The following is a 16,087-nucleotide window of genomic DNA, read 5'->3' on the forward strand; positions in this document are numbered from 1 at the left end:
GAACAGTTTGATGGGCAGCCTGAAGAGAAAAAACACACACACTGTGCTTCAACACCCTGGGAGACAGCGTGAAGGAGATGGTTCAGAAAAGCTACATCTTAAATAATTTGGGTAAATCTTGTAGTTCTCTAGTGTTTTAACAGTGGTCAAGGTCTTTTGTGCGTATTTTTGCACCTATTCTCCTCAGCTGTTTAATCTGAAATGTGGGCATTTATCTCTTTTTATATGATACTGCACTGGTTCTTAAAAATGTGCCTGTCTTACCAAAACTAAATAGACACAGATCTCACTATCCGTAACATTCCCTTGTACTCCCCAACACTTACTATTGGAAGTACCTTGAACACTTATAATGTATTTAGGTATCTAAGACAAATGACCAGTCTTTAAAGGCCACCACAATATGTTTCCACAAATGCTTCGTGTTGCCCTGTAAAGTGCACAATGCAAGGCTAATACATGCATTTTTAAAAGTGACTGGGCCATAAGTAATCTGAACCACAAAGTTTTATTTGACATGAAAGACGGTGCCTTGGACATTTTCCCCTACCTTTTCCCAAGTCAGCCTGGACGGTTCTCCAAGTCCCATTCCCCATTTTTAATTTTGGTGTTGCAAGAGCCATCCATCCCTCTGAGGAGTGCAATACTTGGTCTTCTGAAACAGTCAGAGAGTGACTATAGGGTGAAACAAGGCACTCCCTGCTCCCCACATGAGCTAAAGTAGTGCTTCAAACCCATGCTGACCTGGGAGTTGCCTTGCTAGTTTGTTGTGCATGAAAGCATCTCTTCCAGGTCACCACTTCCATTAGTAGAACACCAGACAGCACAGTGACAGACTTCTTACTTGCTTCTGTTAGGGACTCAGGTTCTCTCAAAAGCTCACGGCTAGTTACCATAACCTAGGTTATATTTAAAAGAAAACCTCTATGGTTGACTAGTTATCTTCTTTCACTTCTGTCATAAACGGAAGGGTAACCACCTTTCTGTATACAGTGCTATAAAATCCCTCCTGGCCAGAGGCAAAACCCTTTTACCTGTAAAGGGTTAAGAAACTAAGGTAACCTCGCTGGCACCTGACCCAAAATGACCAATGAGGGAACAAGATACTTTCAAAGCTGGGGGGGGGGGGGGACAAAGGGTTTGGTCTGTCTGTGTTGCTTTTGCCGGGAACAGATCAGGATGCAGCCTTCCAACTCCTGTTAAATTCGTAAGTAATCTAGCTAGAAAATGCGTTAGATTTCCTTTTGTTTAATAGCTGGTAAAATAAGCTGTGCTGGAGGGAATGTATATTCCTGTTTTTGTGTCTTTTTGTAACTTAAGGTTTTGCTTAGAGGGATTCTCTATGTTTTGAATCTGATTACCCTGTAAGGTATTTACCATCCTGATTTTACAGAGGTGATTCTTTTACCTTTTCTTTAATTAAAATTCTTCTTTTAAGAATAATTTTAAGAATGATTGATTTTTCATTGTTCTTAAGATCCAAGGGTTTGGGTCTCTGTTCACCTGTACCAACTGGTGAGGATTCTTATCAAGCCTTCCCCAGGAAAGGGGGTGTAGGGCTTGGGGGGGGGGAGATTTTGGGGGAAGACATCTCCAAGTGGGCTCCTTTCCTGTTCTTTGTTTAAAACACTTGGTGGCGGCAGCATACTGTTAAAGGACAAGGCAAAGTCTGAACCTTGGGGAAGTTTTTAACCTAAGCTGGTAAGAATAAGCTTAGGGAGACTTTCATGCAGGCCCCCACATCTGTACCCTAGAGTTCAGAGTGCGGAAGGAACCTTGACAACTTCCTTCACAGGTATCTAAAACAACTGAACAAAACAGGCAAATAAACAAAATAAGTTAAGCTCGGTCTAAATATCTAGCTACTGTTATAGTTGGGAATTTCATGGTGCTTTACTGTAAACAGTTACTAGCTACAAGTGAATATTGCTTCATTGACATACAGTGAGTACACAGATTAAGTGGAACTCAGTTTGAGCCTAGGGAAAAAAAAAGGTGAATACATTATTTCATCCAACATACTCCATGTTTATTATTTTTGAGTTTTATGGCTCCTTGCAGCGAACACACAAAGAAGAACACTGGTGCTATATTTAGAACCTAGACTATTTTACACAGATACCAAGGCTTAAGCTATAAACTTAAAAAGACAAAAGGAAATGTCAAAATACACTTAGTTTGTCCCCCCCAAAAATACTCATGGAAAAAACAAACAAATCACTTATAGTTTTTCTCTAGTTTCCTCAGCTGTAAGGAGCACAGCAAAATACCGTGATTACAAACCCTACAGAGCCATAACATTTAAAGCAGAATAAACTGAAAAGAAACAGAAAGCCAAGATCCACAAAATATCCGAGTATTACTCCATTCTGATTTGAGGTTTTTTTGGTCTGGAAAATGTATCCTCAGCTGGAAGGTACCCAACCCAACAGCTGCATTGCTTTTCTACTTCCACAAACACTCTAGAAGTTAGCCAAAACTCTATTTGTGCTGGCAGATAGCCAAGATTTTATTATTATGTACTATTAGTTCATAGTGAGAAATGTGGACTAAGGAAAAAATACATCCATAGAGGCTTCATAATTGAGTACAGATGTTAAGATTTATGAAGCTTTACCCACTGGACAGTATCTCACATATTGTTTCTATCACCTGTTTACTTTCTGACTTTTTAATAAGTTAACTATGCATGCTATGCTTGAAGAATAGTCTAGAATTTCTCATTCAAAAATAAAAAACTTTTGAACTCCACTTGTTTTCTCTCAGTAACAACCTTTGTTTATGGGTCAGTGTGTGTGTGTGTATATATATATATATATATAAAATTTATTATTAATGCCATATTTAAATAAGAACTCGACTTTTGTTTTCAGTATCTGGCAGGTTCTGAAAGAAATCAGTGCCTCACTACTTCCTTTTTATTTAATTTCCCAAACACTAAACCTATCACATTTCAAAAGGAAATCCATTTAGAATTTCTGATAAAACAGCTAATCAAAATCACCAAAGGCAGTGAACTGAAAACAAAAATCATGCCATTTAAATAGCATTGACTTTACATGGACTTTATTGGTATGTGCTCTGTAAGAGAGCAGCTGGCCCCTTACAGGTTGCAGGGCTAGGGCTAGCTATTCTTGATTACAGAATAAGCCACAAGGGGACAGATCAGGGTGGCTGCCCTATGAAGAGCAGAAGGAGACTGCAATGAAGTGGGGAAGCATAGAGAAAGTGTAGAGAGACTGCAGGGAAGACCCTGAGACCAAGTGAGCTGTGACAGAGAGGAACACGAGGGGAAGGCGGCTCCTGTGGTGAAACCTGGGCGGAGTTTGGGCCTAGAGGCCAGCACCAGAAGGCTAAGTTCCAGCTGGAATGGTGCGCTGTGAGAATAGATTGCAACAAAAGAAGAGTTCCAGCTGTGAGAGAAGACACCAGAGCTTAGTATGGACTTGTTGTGTGGTGTTGGACTTTATGGACTTAGTGTGGACTTCATTTTGGGACCCTGGGATTGTTAAGAATAGTTTCTGTTCTTACGGGGCATGTAGGAGGGGCTAAAAGAGGCAGAGTGCCTGCAAAGTGACCCTAGCCAGGAGGGGGTGTGTAGTAAACTACTATGTGCTGACATACTATGCTCATCTAGTTGCATAATTCAGGGTTTCTCCCCCCCGCCCCCGGACACACTTAACAGATTTACAGTGACCCTACATGGTATGCAGAACAACATAGTGCATAAAACAAAGTTTATTTCAATTTCTCTATTGAAATATGAACTGTATTTGTTCAGTGTATTTTGTGAATCTCATTTCTCTAGTAGTCATATAGATACATATCTGAACTTTAACCTGGATTTCCATCAGGAAGGCTGATCTGCCTACTTTAGTAATCCAGTTTTTATGAGATTTCTAAAACCTAATCTTTTAGTTTTGCTTATGAAACTTATTTTCCAAAAGGAATTTTGAAATGTTCAGTGTAACAAAATTCACAGTAAATAACAGTAAGCTGAAAATATAAAGAGAGTCTGCTGGCGCTTTGCATAACTAGTAGCAAGGACCCTGTACGTTTCAAATTATATTTTCAATTCTTTACACAAAAATACAATGGCAAGGAAATGTATAAAATAGGCTGATATTTCACAAAAAAATCCAACCGAACACCCACAGCAGGCATCTATAGAAGAAAATCAAACACAGTAATATACAATGCAGGATAACGTCTCTACGAACTACTTGTGGGAACACAGAGTTTGCTGTAGCACAGCCAGTCACGCAGTACCCAGTCTAACCCCTCCCTCATCACCCCAGGAACAGTTTGTGACTCTGCTGGAGAGCCTGACGTTTTCTTTAATCTTTCCCACAGTCCACAGCATGTCGATAAACTCTTCCTGAAAAATGATTTCATCCTTTCCTATGAAGTACTCACACAGCTCAAATTCTCTAAAGGCTGGGATTTTCAAAGGGGCCTTCGGGAGTTATGAATCCAATTCCCATCTAAAAAGGCAGTTCTGTTAAATCTGGAGGTCCAGCAAAGAGAATTAGTGGAGACCTGGAATAGCCCACTCTTCCCACAGCTGTGCTACAGATTTCATCAGTCAAGGATGCCCCTTGTCCTTTTGAATCACAAAATTATTAACTCTTATTATTATTTATTACTTGTACTATGATAGCACCCAAGAAACCCGAGTCATGGAACAGGACTCCCTTGTGCTAGGCACTGTACAAACAAAGACCAGAAAGACAGCCCTGGAAGTTACCCTACTTGTCTAAAGTTAGAAGCCATTTATGGTAAGGTAATACTATGCTAAAGGTTTGGAAGGAGACACTGAGGAGACAGGACAACACTAAAGATTTAAAGAAGGTGAAAAATTAAAAGGACCAGTGAAAAGTTCCATTTTACATGGTGAAGAGCTGATTCAAATGTTCTTAGCTTCTGAAAAATGACTGCACACCCTCTCCAGTTTCTTCACGTATCATGCTCACTACTTGCTGGCTCTATTCCTTGAATAGTTCCTGGTATGCTTCCTCTACTGTTTCCAACCCATAGGCTAATTGCCTGTCCTCCTCATTAAGTTCAATTTGATTTTTCATTCTTTTCAAGTGTACGACTTTAACTATTTGTGACTTTAACCCCTGATTCGGAAACTAAGGACCACAGGTGCTACTTAGCTATTCCTGAATGCTTATTAAGATGCACTGAACCAAAGTTCAGACCTGATATATGCAGGTGCAAGTCCACTGACCTTAACGGACTCAAATTTATTTACACTAGGTCTGAATTTGGCCACTATCTCCAAATACAGCTGTGCATGGAAGCCAATATGCATAACAGGTTTTGTTGTGGATATAACCTCAACTCTTCCCTTCCAACTTCAAGCCAATTAAAAGAAAAGTGAGGCAGACAAGACTGGTTGTCTACTAAGTCATTCACGCCTGTCTTCCTCCCAAAAAAGATGTTTACTGGAGCTAAGCCAAGAACTTTGTCCCTGAGTCCAGATAACACTGCCCTTCCAAAACTCTAGGGTTTCCAGGTGGCCTAGTGGCTGTGGAATGATAACATTTATAAATGCTACTTGCCATGTTAGAACACAAGTCAAGTTTCTCTGTGTAGTATCTGAAGCTGGATGTCTCTCTTTCGTCCAGTCAAAATATGAATGTACCATGAGAACTCCATACTCAGATTTGGCTTTCATTTTACACACATGCTATACTAAGGATATCTTTGAGAGTGACCACAACTAGGGAAGTGGAGGTATATTCAGCTTAGGATGACACTGCTGAATTAACAATTTTCACTGGCCTACACCAGGAATCCTTTATCCTCATAAAAGTTATGAAGACCAGGAAATAACGTAGGAAGGAAAAAAATAGCATTAGGGACACCCCACTTCAGATAATTATCTGTTCAAATGCCAAGTATATTGGTAAAACTTTCTTCCTTATGTATCTTGATGGTTAAAGGGATTTTGTTGAAGGTATTTACTGAAAAGATAAATCAGAGAAACTTCTATTTCTTAATTTAGCAGGAAATCACATTAAAATGCCCAGGCTGGCTTACTTAACTTCTACCATCAACTCTGAGAAAGACAAATCATCCCCCTCCAAGACTAAAACGATGCAGAATGGTAAGAGAACTAGCATGGCATTCATGGGTTAGTAATAGAATCATAGAATATTAGGGTTGGAGGAAACCTCAGGACAGGAGTGGGCAAACTTTTTGGCCCAAGGGCCACATCTGGGTGGGGAAATTGCATGCAGGGCCATGAATGTAGGGCTGGGGCAGGGGTTTGGGGTGCGGGAGGGAGTGCAAGGTGTGGGAGGGGGTGCAGTGTGCAGGAAGGGGCTCCGGGCAGGGGGTTGGGGCACAGGAGGGATGCGGGGCATATGAGGGGGCTCAGGGCAGGGAGTTGGGGTGCAGGAGCGGGTGCAGCAGGAGCACAGTGCAGGAGGGGTGCGGAGTGTACGAGGGGGCTCAGGGCAGGGGTTTGGGGTGCAGGAGGGGTGCAGCAGGGGGCTCAGAGCAGGGGAGTGGCGCGCAGGAAGGGTGCGGGATGTACAAGGGGGCTCAGGGCAGGGCATTGAGGTGCGAGCTCCAGCCCGGCACTGCTTACTTCGAGTGGCTCTGGGGCAACAGCTTCGCGCACCGGGACCAGGGCTCCCTGCCTGCCCTGGCCCCGCCGCTTCCGGAAGCGGCCGGCACCATGTCCCTGTGGCCCCTGGGGCAGGGGGGGCAGAGGGTTCCGTGCGCTGCCCTCCCCTGTGGGTACCTCCCCCAAAACCCCCATTGGCCGCAGTTCCCCATTCCCAGCCAATGGGAGCTGTGGGGGGCGGTGCCTGGAGGCGAGGGCAGTGCACAGAGCTCTCTGCCTTCCCTCCTCCAGGGGCTCCAGGGACATGATGCCGGCCACTTCCAGAAGCGGTGCGGGGCCCGCGGTGCCATGGTGGTGGCAATCCTGCAGGCCGGATCCAAAGCCCTGATGGGTCGGATCTGGCCCGCAGGCCGAAGTCTGCCCACCCCTGCTTCAGAAGGTCATAAAGTCCAAGCCCCTGCTCAACGCAGGATCAACACCAACTAAATCATCCCAGCCAGGGCTTTGTCAAGACGGGCCTTTAAAACCTCTAAGGATGGAGATTCCACCACCGCCCTAGGTAACCCATTCCAGTGCTTCACCACCCTCCCAGTGAAATAGTGTTTCCTAATATCCAACCTAGACCTCTCCCACCGCAACTTGAGACCATTGCTTCTTGTTCTGTCTTCTGCCATCACTGAGAACAGCCGAGCTCCATCCTCTCTGGAACCCCCCTTCAGGTAGTTGAAGACCGCTATCAAATCCCCCCTCATTCTTCTCTTCTGAAGACTAAACAAGCCCAGTTCCCTCAGCCTCTCCTTGTAAGTCATGTGCCTCTGCCCCCTGATAGACTTGCTGATACTCTGGTACAAACTTTCTCATCTGTGAAAACTGGACACGGAGCACTTGAACCTCTCCCATCCCCTGCTCTGCCTCTTCCCCCGAGGCCCTGCACCTTGTTTCATCTCTTTCCCTCAAGGCCCTGCCCCTGTTCCTCTCCCCACCCCCATTGCTTGCTCTCTCCACCACCCTCCCCCAGCCAGCCGAGCAGGGCTCTACAGGTGACGGGCAGGACGCTGGAGAGAGAGCCGGGCTCTAGGGGTGAGTAACTGGGACAGGGCAGGGAAGAGAAAGCCGCACTCCAGGGGTGGGGAGATGGGTAAGTGAGGCAGGGAGAGCCGTGCTCGGGGCAGGACAGGGGAGACGCCGATACCTCCCTCCACCAAAGCAGTCCCTGAGTGCTCCTCCAGGCTCCATCAGCAGCTGCTGCTCTTCCCACCCCCTGGTGGCAGAGCCCAGTTACTGCAGGCAACTGGACTTTTAGTATCTGGTCAGCAGTGCTGACGGGACCCTGACGAGTTCCCTTTAACTGGACACCTGGTAAGCCTAGTCTTACCTTTTCTTAAAAATCTCCACTGTTTTCTTTATAACAAACATTTACATACTTGAAGACTGTTGTGTGTCTCCTCCCTCCCCCAGTCTTCTCTTCTCCAGACTAAAGAAACCCACTTTTTTTTCCTATCTTTAATCACTGTTGCTGTCCTCTAAACTTTCTCCAATTTGTCCACATCTTTATCAAAGTGTGGAATCCAAAACTGGACATAGTACTCCCGCTGAGGCCTTATCAGTGCTGATTAGAGTGGAAGAATCACTTCTTGTATCTTGATTACAACACTTTTGTTAATACATCCCAGAATGATGTTCACTTTTTTGCAACGGCATTACAATGTTGACTTATATTTAGTTTGTGATCCACTATAACCCCCAGATACTCTTCTGCAGTACTCCTTCCTAGGCAATCACTTCCCATTTTGCATTTGTGCAATTGATTATTGCTTCCTAAGTGCAGTACTTTGCATTTGTCCTTATAGTCTTTCATTTTTTTTATTTCAGACAATTTCTCCAGTTTGTGAAGATCATTTTGAATTCTAATCCAGTCCCCCAAAGCACTTGCAAATATCCCTGCCTCGTATCGTCCACAAACTTGTTTGGGTTTGTTCATCTAGACTCCTTAATTACTTGAATTGATTCCCAGTGTCACTGTCTGTTTTAACTTTGTCTTTGTACACTATGTTTGTCAGTCGTACCCTTATATAATGCAAGGCACTACAAGGTAAGAATAAAAGCACCTTTTATACAAAGCAATTAAGATGTACTTTAAAAATTCAAAGTACAAAACAAACATGAATCAGAACAGGACTAAGAAAAGAAAGATATTAGATTGGATTGAATCTATTAACCAGAATTATAAATCACAACTAGGACTAATTTCCATGTTTCAAGTGCACAAAAATAGCGCACAATCCACATTTTAGCTTTCATTCAGAAATATTAGCTCGGTCCAGACAGCTCATAAGGAAGTAGATCAGAACCAATGATACAGAGTCTGGCTTGTGCCTTAGTCTCCACTTTTGTGGTTCCAGTCAGAGTATAAGAATAAGGCTCATGAAAAGCCTTATGTCCCTTACTGGGCAAAAGAGCCTTCTAGTGCTGTGATTCAAGGCCCTCTCTGGATTTCAGAAGAACTGGGTGGCCTTCAGTTGTTTGGGTTTCTGGAATACCTGAAAGGAATTATATCATGATGGAAAGCAATAGAAAGAGATAGATACCCTCCATTTGTTACTGGTCATCTCTATTAGTCAGGATGGAACCCGAAATATCTCTAGACCATATGTATAATAAGTACAAGGTGAAATATGATGAGAATATGCCTGGATAGCTAGGAGCTGAACAGTAGTACCATTTTCTTACCCAAAGCCACCCATTCTTAGAACTTTTCTGCTTTCTTGTATGTGTCCCAGCTTTATCTGCTTGGCCAAGATAAACAAAGTGTAACTCTGGCTTGAGATGTAGGTACAAGACTGAGGAATAAGGAAGGAATGCCAAAACACTTGCTGGCAATTGCTTTTATCCTGCCTGATTGTAGGCAACAAAGCAGGATAACCAGCAACCAGATTTCAGGATTAACATGAACAGAAAAAAAAAAATGAATACCATAGGTTGTATTCAGTGCTAACGCTGAGAAGGATCCCAATAACATCAGCAGCTGACTAGTCACTTTACTAAAACTCTGATCATGTAAAAGTTTTATCCCACATGGCTACTGTAGCTGAAATGTTTTCAGAGTACAAACCACTGTGCTCTAGTAACCATGTAGGATTTTATTAGGGCTCAAACAGGTATCCATATTTGAGAAAAATCTATCTGGCTGGGATGATCCATGCAATACCTCACTTTGCCATACAAGATACATCTGAATATAGATTTTGCTACAAGCAAGTGCACAATGCAGAATCACCCTGTAATTATTACTATTGCCAATTTCACGTGTTCAAAACTCAAGAGTCAGGACCCAAAATACCAAGAGATTGACTTTAAAATTATGAGATTTTTAACATTTTGGGTGCTTTTTATTTGCCTTCATGTTTTGGAGCTTTTAGGGTACACTGGAGTACAAGCTTACAAGCTTTACTTCGCAACCTTGAGGATTAGAAATGTGTTTATTTTTTTAAATGAAAGCCAAGCTTTAAGAAAAAGTCCAAATATCATGACACTTGCAATAAAATGGCACAAACTGGCAACACTAAAAACTCAGAAGTGTAAAAACTGATCATTTTCTTGCTAATGACCATTTAACTGTACTGTCCTTTCAAACATCTGGCCACTCTCCAGACCTACCCTACTTCTCTTCCTCCTACACATCACTTCAGATGGCCACCTTGGATGAGGACACACCTCAAAAAGAGAATGTTTTATTCACGGCCTTTTTAAGCTCTCAAAGCTTCATTTCTCTGAGCAAATTATGAACATTAATTTATTTTTCTTGCAAAAATTAAATGTTTAAAGCTTTAAAATGTCAGTGCAACTAAGGGGCAAGAAAGGGACAAGACAGAATATTTCCTTTGTGAGGTCATCCAAGATGGCCATCATTTTTACAGCTTTAAAAGCTGCAGAACTAGTGCTCAAGTCTCTGAGGCCTCTAGTAGAAGTAAGTTTTATTGTCTCTCATAGAGCTGGCACAACCATTTGTTGCAAAAAATAGTCACTACAAAAGTTGGCTTTTTTTTTTTTTAAAGTGAACAATTTGTGAACAAATGTTCCCATTATTTCTGTTACTCAACCAGCTCTATTCTCACAGTGAAAATGTTACTTGCATACATTCAAAAAAGAAAAACAACAAACAAAAAATGCTGTGTCACAGTTTGAGTTCATGTAATGAGCATGAAAGGTAATGCGCCTCCAAGAACCACAGAAATTGATCTGGCTTTGCTAACTGCAGTGTTATCAAGGCCCTTTGGTGTCTACTAGATCACAGCTAACACTCCCCTATGTGGTACTGCCACCCATCGAAGCAGGTTTCAGAGTAGCAGCCGTGTTAGTCTGTATCCGCAAAAAGAAAAGGAGGACTTGTGGCATCTTAGAGACTAACATCTGGAGCAGTGTGCTGACTTGAAAGTAATGTGTCCCAGGCAACAGCAGAATGCACTATCAACAAAACAATACTGGAAACAGCATGAAAAACTGAATAAAGGTATTTTAACTCCTAAGATACAAGACCTTATATAATACCGGGTGCTGTACTTCTTTTGCAACTGTTGATGGCTTCATGAACATCTAACCATGCTCATGCATGATTATGGCAAGTGGTAGATAGACATGGACAACGAGTAGAGCCTTAGGTGCTATAGAATCCATATATCGCCGGTCTATATATTGCTTTAGGAGAAACAGAACCCCAAACTCACACAGTGACAGGTAAACCAGGGGCTGGTTTTGACATGGTTGGATTGCAAATGTATCCATTTGTAAATTTTACATCATCCCATATAGTCTATAATTGATTTGGAACTTTAAAACATTTTGAAAAGACAGCTCATTTAAACTTCCAGTAACTCAAACACTCCACTATAATATTGTTATGTAGCAAATACAGAGATATACAATAACTCAACGATGTATTCAATTAGTAATGACAAAGAGATTGGTGTTGTACAATACCAAAAAATAAAGATAGCCCCTTTCACAAAGAGTTTATAACCTAGAAGACTGGCAGACACAGAGAAAACAGGACAACTGTGAAACCTTCCAGACGGGATAATCTAGAGTCCTTTCCCTCCCAATAAATACATTAAAGCTCCCTTCCTCTGGGCATCAGAAAAAAAGAAATAAGTTTTGAGGATGATTTCAATGAGGGTAACAGTTAAATAAATGAAACAGAAACATTATCAGTGTATGGCAATCAATACTTTAAATGGAATCATATTTAATCAGGTCAACAGCAATTAAAGCAACCTTGTTTGGGGTACTAAGTTGTACCAGCATATACTAGGAACATCTGGATCTGTGCATCTTCTTCCAAAGTAAATAAATTAATTGAGTACTTTGAAATGCACAAAATGCTCTAAGAAGCTTTAGTATAAACCCTGCGATTATGTTATGTTTGTTTTTTCATAATTGCACCTCTCCATTAAAAATCCATGCACTGTGAGAATACCAACAGGTTAAAATTAAAGAGATACAAGATCACGGCTTGGTCCTTTCTTTTTCGAAGCCTGATTCTATTACAATCTTTATTTGGGCAAATACTGTTGATATTTTGGCAAGCCAGAGTGGCACAGAGTGTGCAGTTTTGAAGGTAAAAGGGTCTTATGTTAAATATTTGCTCGTGGTGCTGACATCAGGCAAGTGGAATAAATAAACAGACGCCCTGTAAATTCAGCAATGCTAGCAAAATTACCAAGACTGATTGCCAGAATGACCAATTTGGCTGACTCCATCTTGAAGCAACACCTAGACACAAAAGGATTCAGCCATTTTAAGGATTCAGCCAGAATTAGCTAGTCTCCTTGGTCTCTTGAGTAGGATAACGGACAACAGATTCAGCAGTACCTCTCTGATCTAGGAACTAGAATGGCTCGGCCTAAAGCACATAGCTGCTAAAGTAGGGAGACCTTAAAAAAGGTGGGGGGAAAGGGAGACAAAACAGTAGTGTGTTGAATTTTATAGCCTATCACTGGGATGGATGCTAGTGTTCTTGCGCACCTGTGACTTATGATACTACACCAGAACATTTGAAAAAAAAAATAAATAAAAAGAGAAGACATCACAAGCACAGGCGCTGACTTTCCAAAGTGCCGGGGGTGCTCGACCCCTGGTTCTGCCCCAGGCCCTGCCCCCACTTCACCCCTCCCCTCAAAACCCTACCCCAGCCCCACCTCTTCCCACCCAGTTCCACCCCCTCCCCCGAGCACACCGTGTCCTCGCTCCTCCCCCCAGAGTCTCCTAAACACTGCAAAACAGCTGATCTGTGGCAGGTGGGAGGCGCAGGGAGAGAGGTGGAGGCTCTGATCCACAGGGCCCGCCGGAGGGCGGGAGGCACTGGGGGGAGCTGCTGGGGAGCTGCTGGTGGGTGCTTAGCTCCAGCCCTGGAGCACCCATGGAGTTGGTGCCTACAGCAGCAGCAGATCTATGTTTGCAGACAAATCTCTCTCATGCCATGGTGTGCTCAGGGACACTAGAGGGGGCGCAAGCTCCCATGTTGCAGACAGAGCCCCCCGGAGCAATTCTGATGGACTTACACCAGAATTCCTCCTGTGGACTGCCAGACAGTACACACAAGCACGACAGCTACACCACTCTTGGGGAAGGTGCAACATGCTCCTATCTTGCCCGGTCAGCTGTGCTGTCTGGTGCAAGGAGAAGAGGCATGATCCTATCCCCATCCCACCATCTTTCAGGCAGCTAATGCTCACAGGGGTGTGAGGAGGAGCAGGATTTGTCAGTTCAGTAATTCTCATTGGGGACCTATATGGTGAGATAGCCAAATCTATGTATATGAAGTGGAGACAGATATAGACATTGACACTGTGCTATGGTAAAACAAATACGCAAACTAGATTCATAGATTCCAAGGCCAGAAGGGACCACTGTGATCATCTAGTCTGACTTCCTATATATCACAGGCCATAGAACTTCCCCAGAATAATTCCTACAGCATACCTTTCAGAAAAACATCCATTCTTAATTATAAATTGTCAGTGATGGAGAATCCACCACAGCCCTTGGTAAATTGTTTCAATGGTTAATTATCCTCACTGTCAAAAAGTTACACCTTATTTCCAGTCTGAATTTGTCTAGCTTCAATTTCCCGCCATTCAATCACGGTATATCTTTCTCTGCTAGACTGAAGAGCCCATTATTAAATAGTTGTTCCCTATGTAGCTACTTATAGACTGTGATGAATATTAAGTCTCCCTTTTAACCTTCTCGTTGTTATGCTACATATATGGAGCTCTTTGAGACTATCACTATGAGGCATGTTTTCTAATCCTTTACTCATTCTCGTGGCTCATATGCAAGATATAAATATCAAGAGAAGAATTATGAGTGACCAAAAATTTTAATGCAATCCACCCAAAACAGACAGAGAAAGAACAGAACCAAATAAACCATATTCAATAGGGATACATTAGGTGAATTGTATGGTGTAGTATAAAGCCAAGTTTGGTATGGCTGAATTACTTGAGTTGCATAGGCTCAAATGAACTTTATAGCATGAACCATGTTCTGTATATACAGGAACATCTTTTCTGTATATCAAAATGGAAACTGCCTTTCAAAATTAATTCTGTTGGGTGCCACTAGGCACCCACCACAATAAATTTCTATGCACCTCATCCCAAACACAGAAGAGGTTAAGAATATTAATCCTGGTGCTAGATTCTTCCAGTGTAAATTATCAGATACTATCTGACTTTATCCAGGAAGGACAAAGTACTCGTTTAAAGATGAACCGAAATACTAATTTAAAATAAAGGTTCCACATTCTTGAAAGCTGCTGAATGTCCCAAAACACATGACAGAAGGCATGTAGCACAAAAGTTCTTTGTGCCTTTCTTGTTCACTTCATTGGTAGCTACTATCAGATTATTTCATAACCCTGTGAAGCACAAGACTAAAAGAAGTGATTGCAGTGCATATGGGTGGGGAAAGAACTAGACAATTACTATCACATTTTGGGGAAATATCCAATCCTGAGACAATTCTGGGAACAGATACACATGAAAGTAACAAAAACACTGAATATGGACTTTGATTTAAACTAGGCCTGTGATCCTGAAGCTTATTACACCTTAGGATAAGTGTTTCTGTAACTTACTACAAACACAATGAGCCAATTAAACTTTGGTGTAACTCCATGGACTTCAACAGAGTTACATCTAGGATGAATTTGAGATATTAAGGAAAGCTGTATATTGCTAGATGCAGCACAGTGATGCATTACTCTGAACTGACTGAAACCAGAACAAACAAGTGGGTGTGGGTTACACAAAGGAAAGGGAATCCAGGAGTGGGAGGAAAATACAGAGAGGCTCCAACATTCATAAGAATTCTTTATAAATTAATAGTTGCCAGCTATAGCCTTAGCTCCCAAACAAATCAAAACGGATAACAGGGTTTGACGTTTCATAAGACAAAAATCAGTCCTTATTAACAGACTCTCGTATTCGCACAATGACATTACCTCCTATTTAAATTAATTACTTTAGATCAAGGGTCCAATCTTGTCTAAACAGATGTTAATCAAAAGTAACTCCACTACAGAAAATAAAGTTACACTGGGGTAAAAAGCCAGAATGAGTTACATCAGAATCAGACTCTCAGGAGATTGTTGGAAAAAAGAAACAAACAAACACAGCCATGAACATTTTTCCTTACCTCTATATTTTCTTTAAATGAAATGATTAAATAATAATAATGAAAACCTGTTAAAAATTGCATAATCAAAGTCAGCAGGAGTATATGGAACAGTGTCTGGGAATACTCTCTTAACCAAACTGCAGAGCTACTGTGTGGTTGTGCAAGAGCAGAAAGCACAACAAAACCAGCAACCACTTCATTTAACTGGTTACAAATCATGATGATTATTATATTTTCAGTACTGGAGTGATGGCTAAAAACACCAAAAATATTTTTTTTAAATCCATCCAGGTTTAAATAAAGCCACAATTTTTGAATTTTGTCTCAAGGAAACTGGAAATAAATTAGAAGACACCAGCATCTGAACAATGAGTAGCTTTTTTGCCCACAGCCAGATTCTAGGGACTTGGATTTCAGGAGGTACCAGTCATCGTCAGCTACCATTTACTTGAACTGTATTTGTGGATGCTCAGTACCTCTGAGGATCAAGCCCGGGAGGCAAAATTTGCTCTCTCTATGCTTCCTTTCACAAAGTTGAGTGGGTCAGCCTAACCTGGCAGAAACTACCTTGGAGGTAGGGATGGTTTCAGGTTGGGAAAGGGGAAACATTGTCTCTGTAGCATGCACTTCCCTTCCCCTCTGATCCTGCAGAAGCCTTCTGTGCTTCAAGCCCTCAGGATCAAGGCTCTTCTGTGAGGGATTAAGAGGCCAGGAAATGGCTGTTCTCTGCAGTATTAGTCTACCTAACACTCACAGAGATTCTTCACAAAAGATAATGCTAAACCTACCAACCTTCTATTCCTCACTGTCCCCCCTCTACATAATACC

The 16,087-nt window shown here is 42.1% G+C and overlaps 1 protein-coding gene and 1 long non-coding RNA gene across 3 annotated transcripts in view; one reads left to right on the plus strand and one right to left on the minus strand.

Annotated features, from left to right (window-relative positions):
- The window catches only part of SPTBN1 (spectrin beta, non-erythrocytic 1), a 212,457-nt gene that overhangs the window by 170,969 nt on the left and 25,401 nt on the right, over positions 1-16,087 (minus strand). The window lies entirely within an intron of this gene.
- LOC141984204 (uncharacterized) lies at positions 1,152-9,133 on the plus strand. The gene is made up of 3 exons (XR_012638685.1): positions 1,152-1,207; positions 6,014-6,115; positions 8,453-9,133. It is a non-coding gene; the product is annotated as an uncharacterized LOC141984204 (long non-coding RNA).

The sequence above is a fragment of the Natator depressus genome, chromosome 3, assembly GCF_965152275.1.
Source record: "Natator depressus isolate rNatDep1 chromosome 3, rNatDep2.hap1, whole genome shotgun sequence".
NCBI lineage: Eukaryota > Metazoa > Chordata > Testudines > Cheloniidae > Natator > Natator depressus.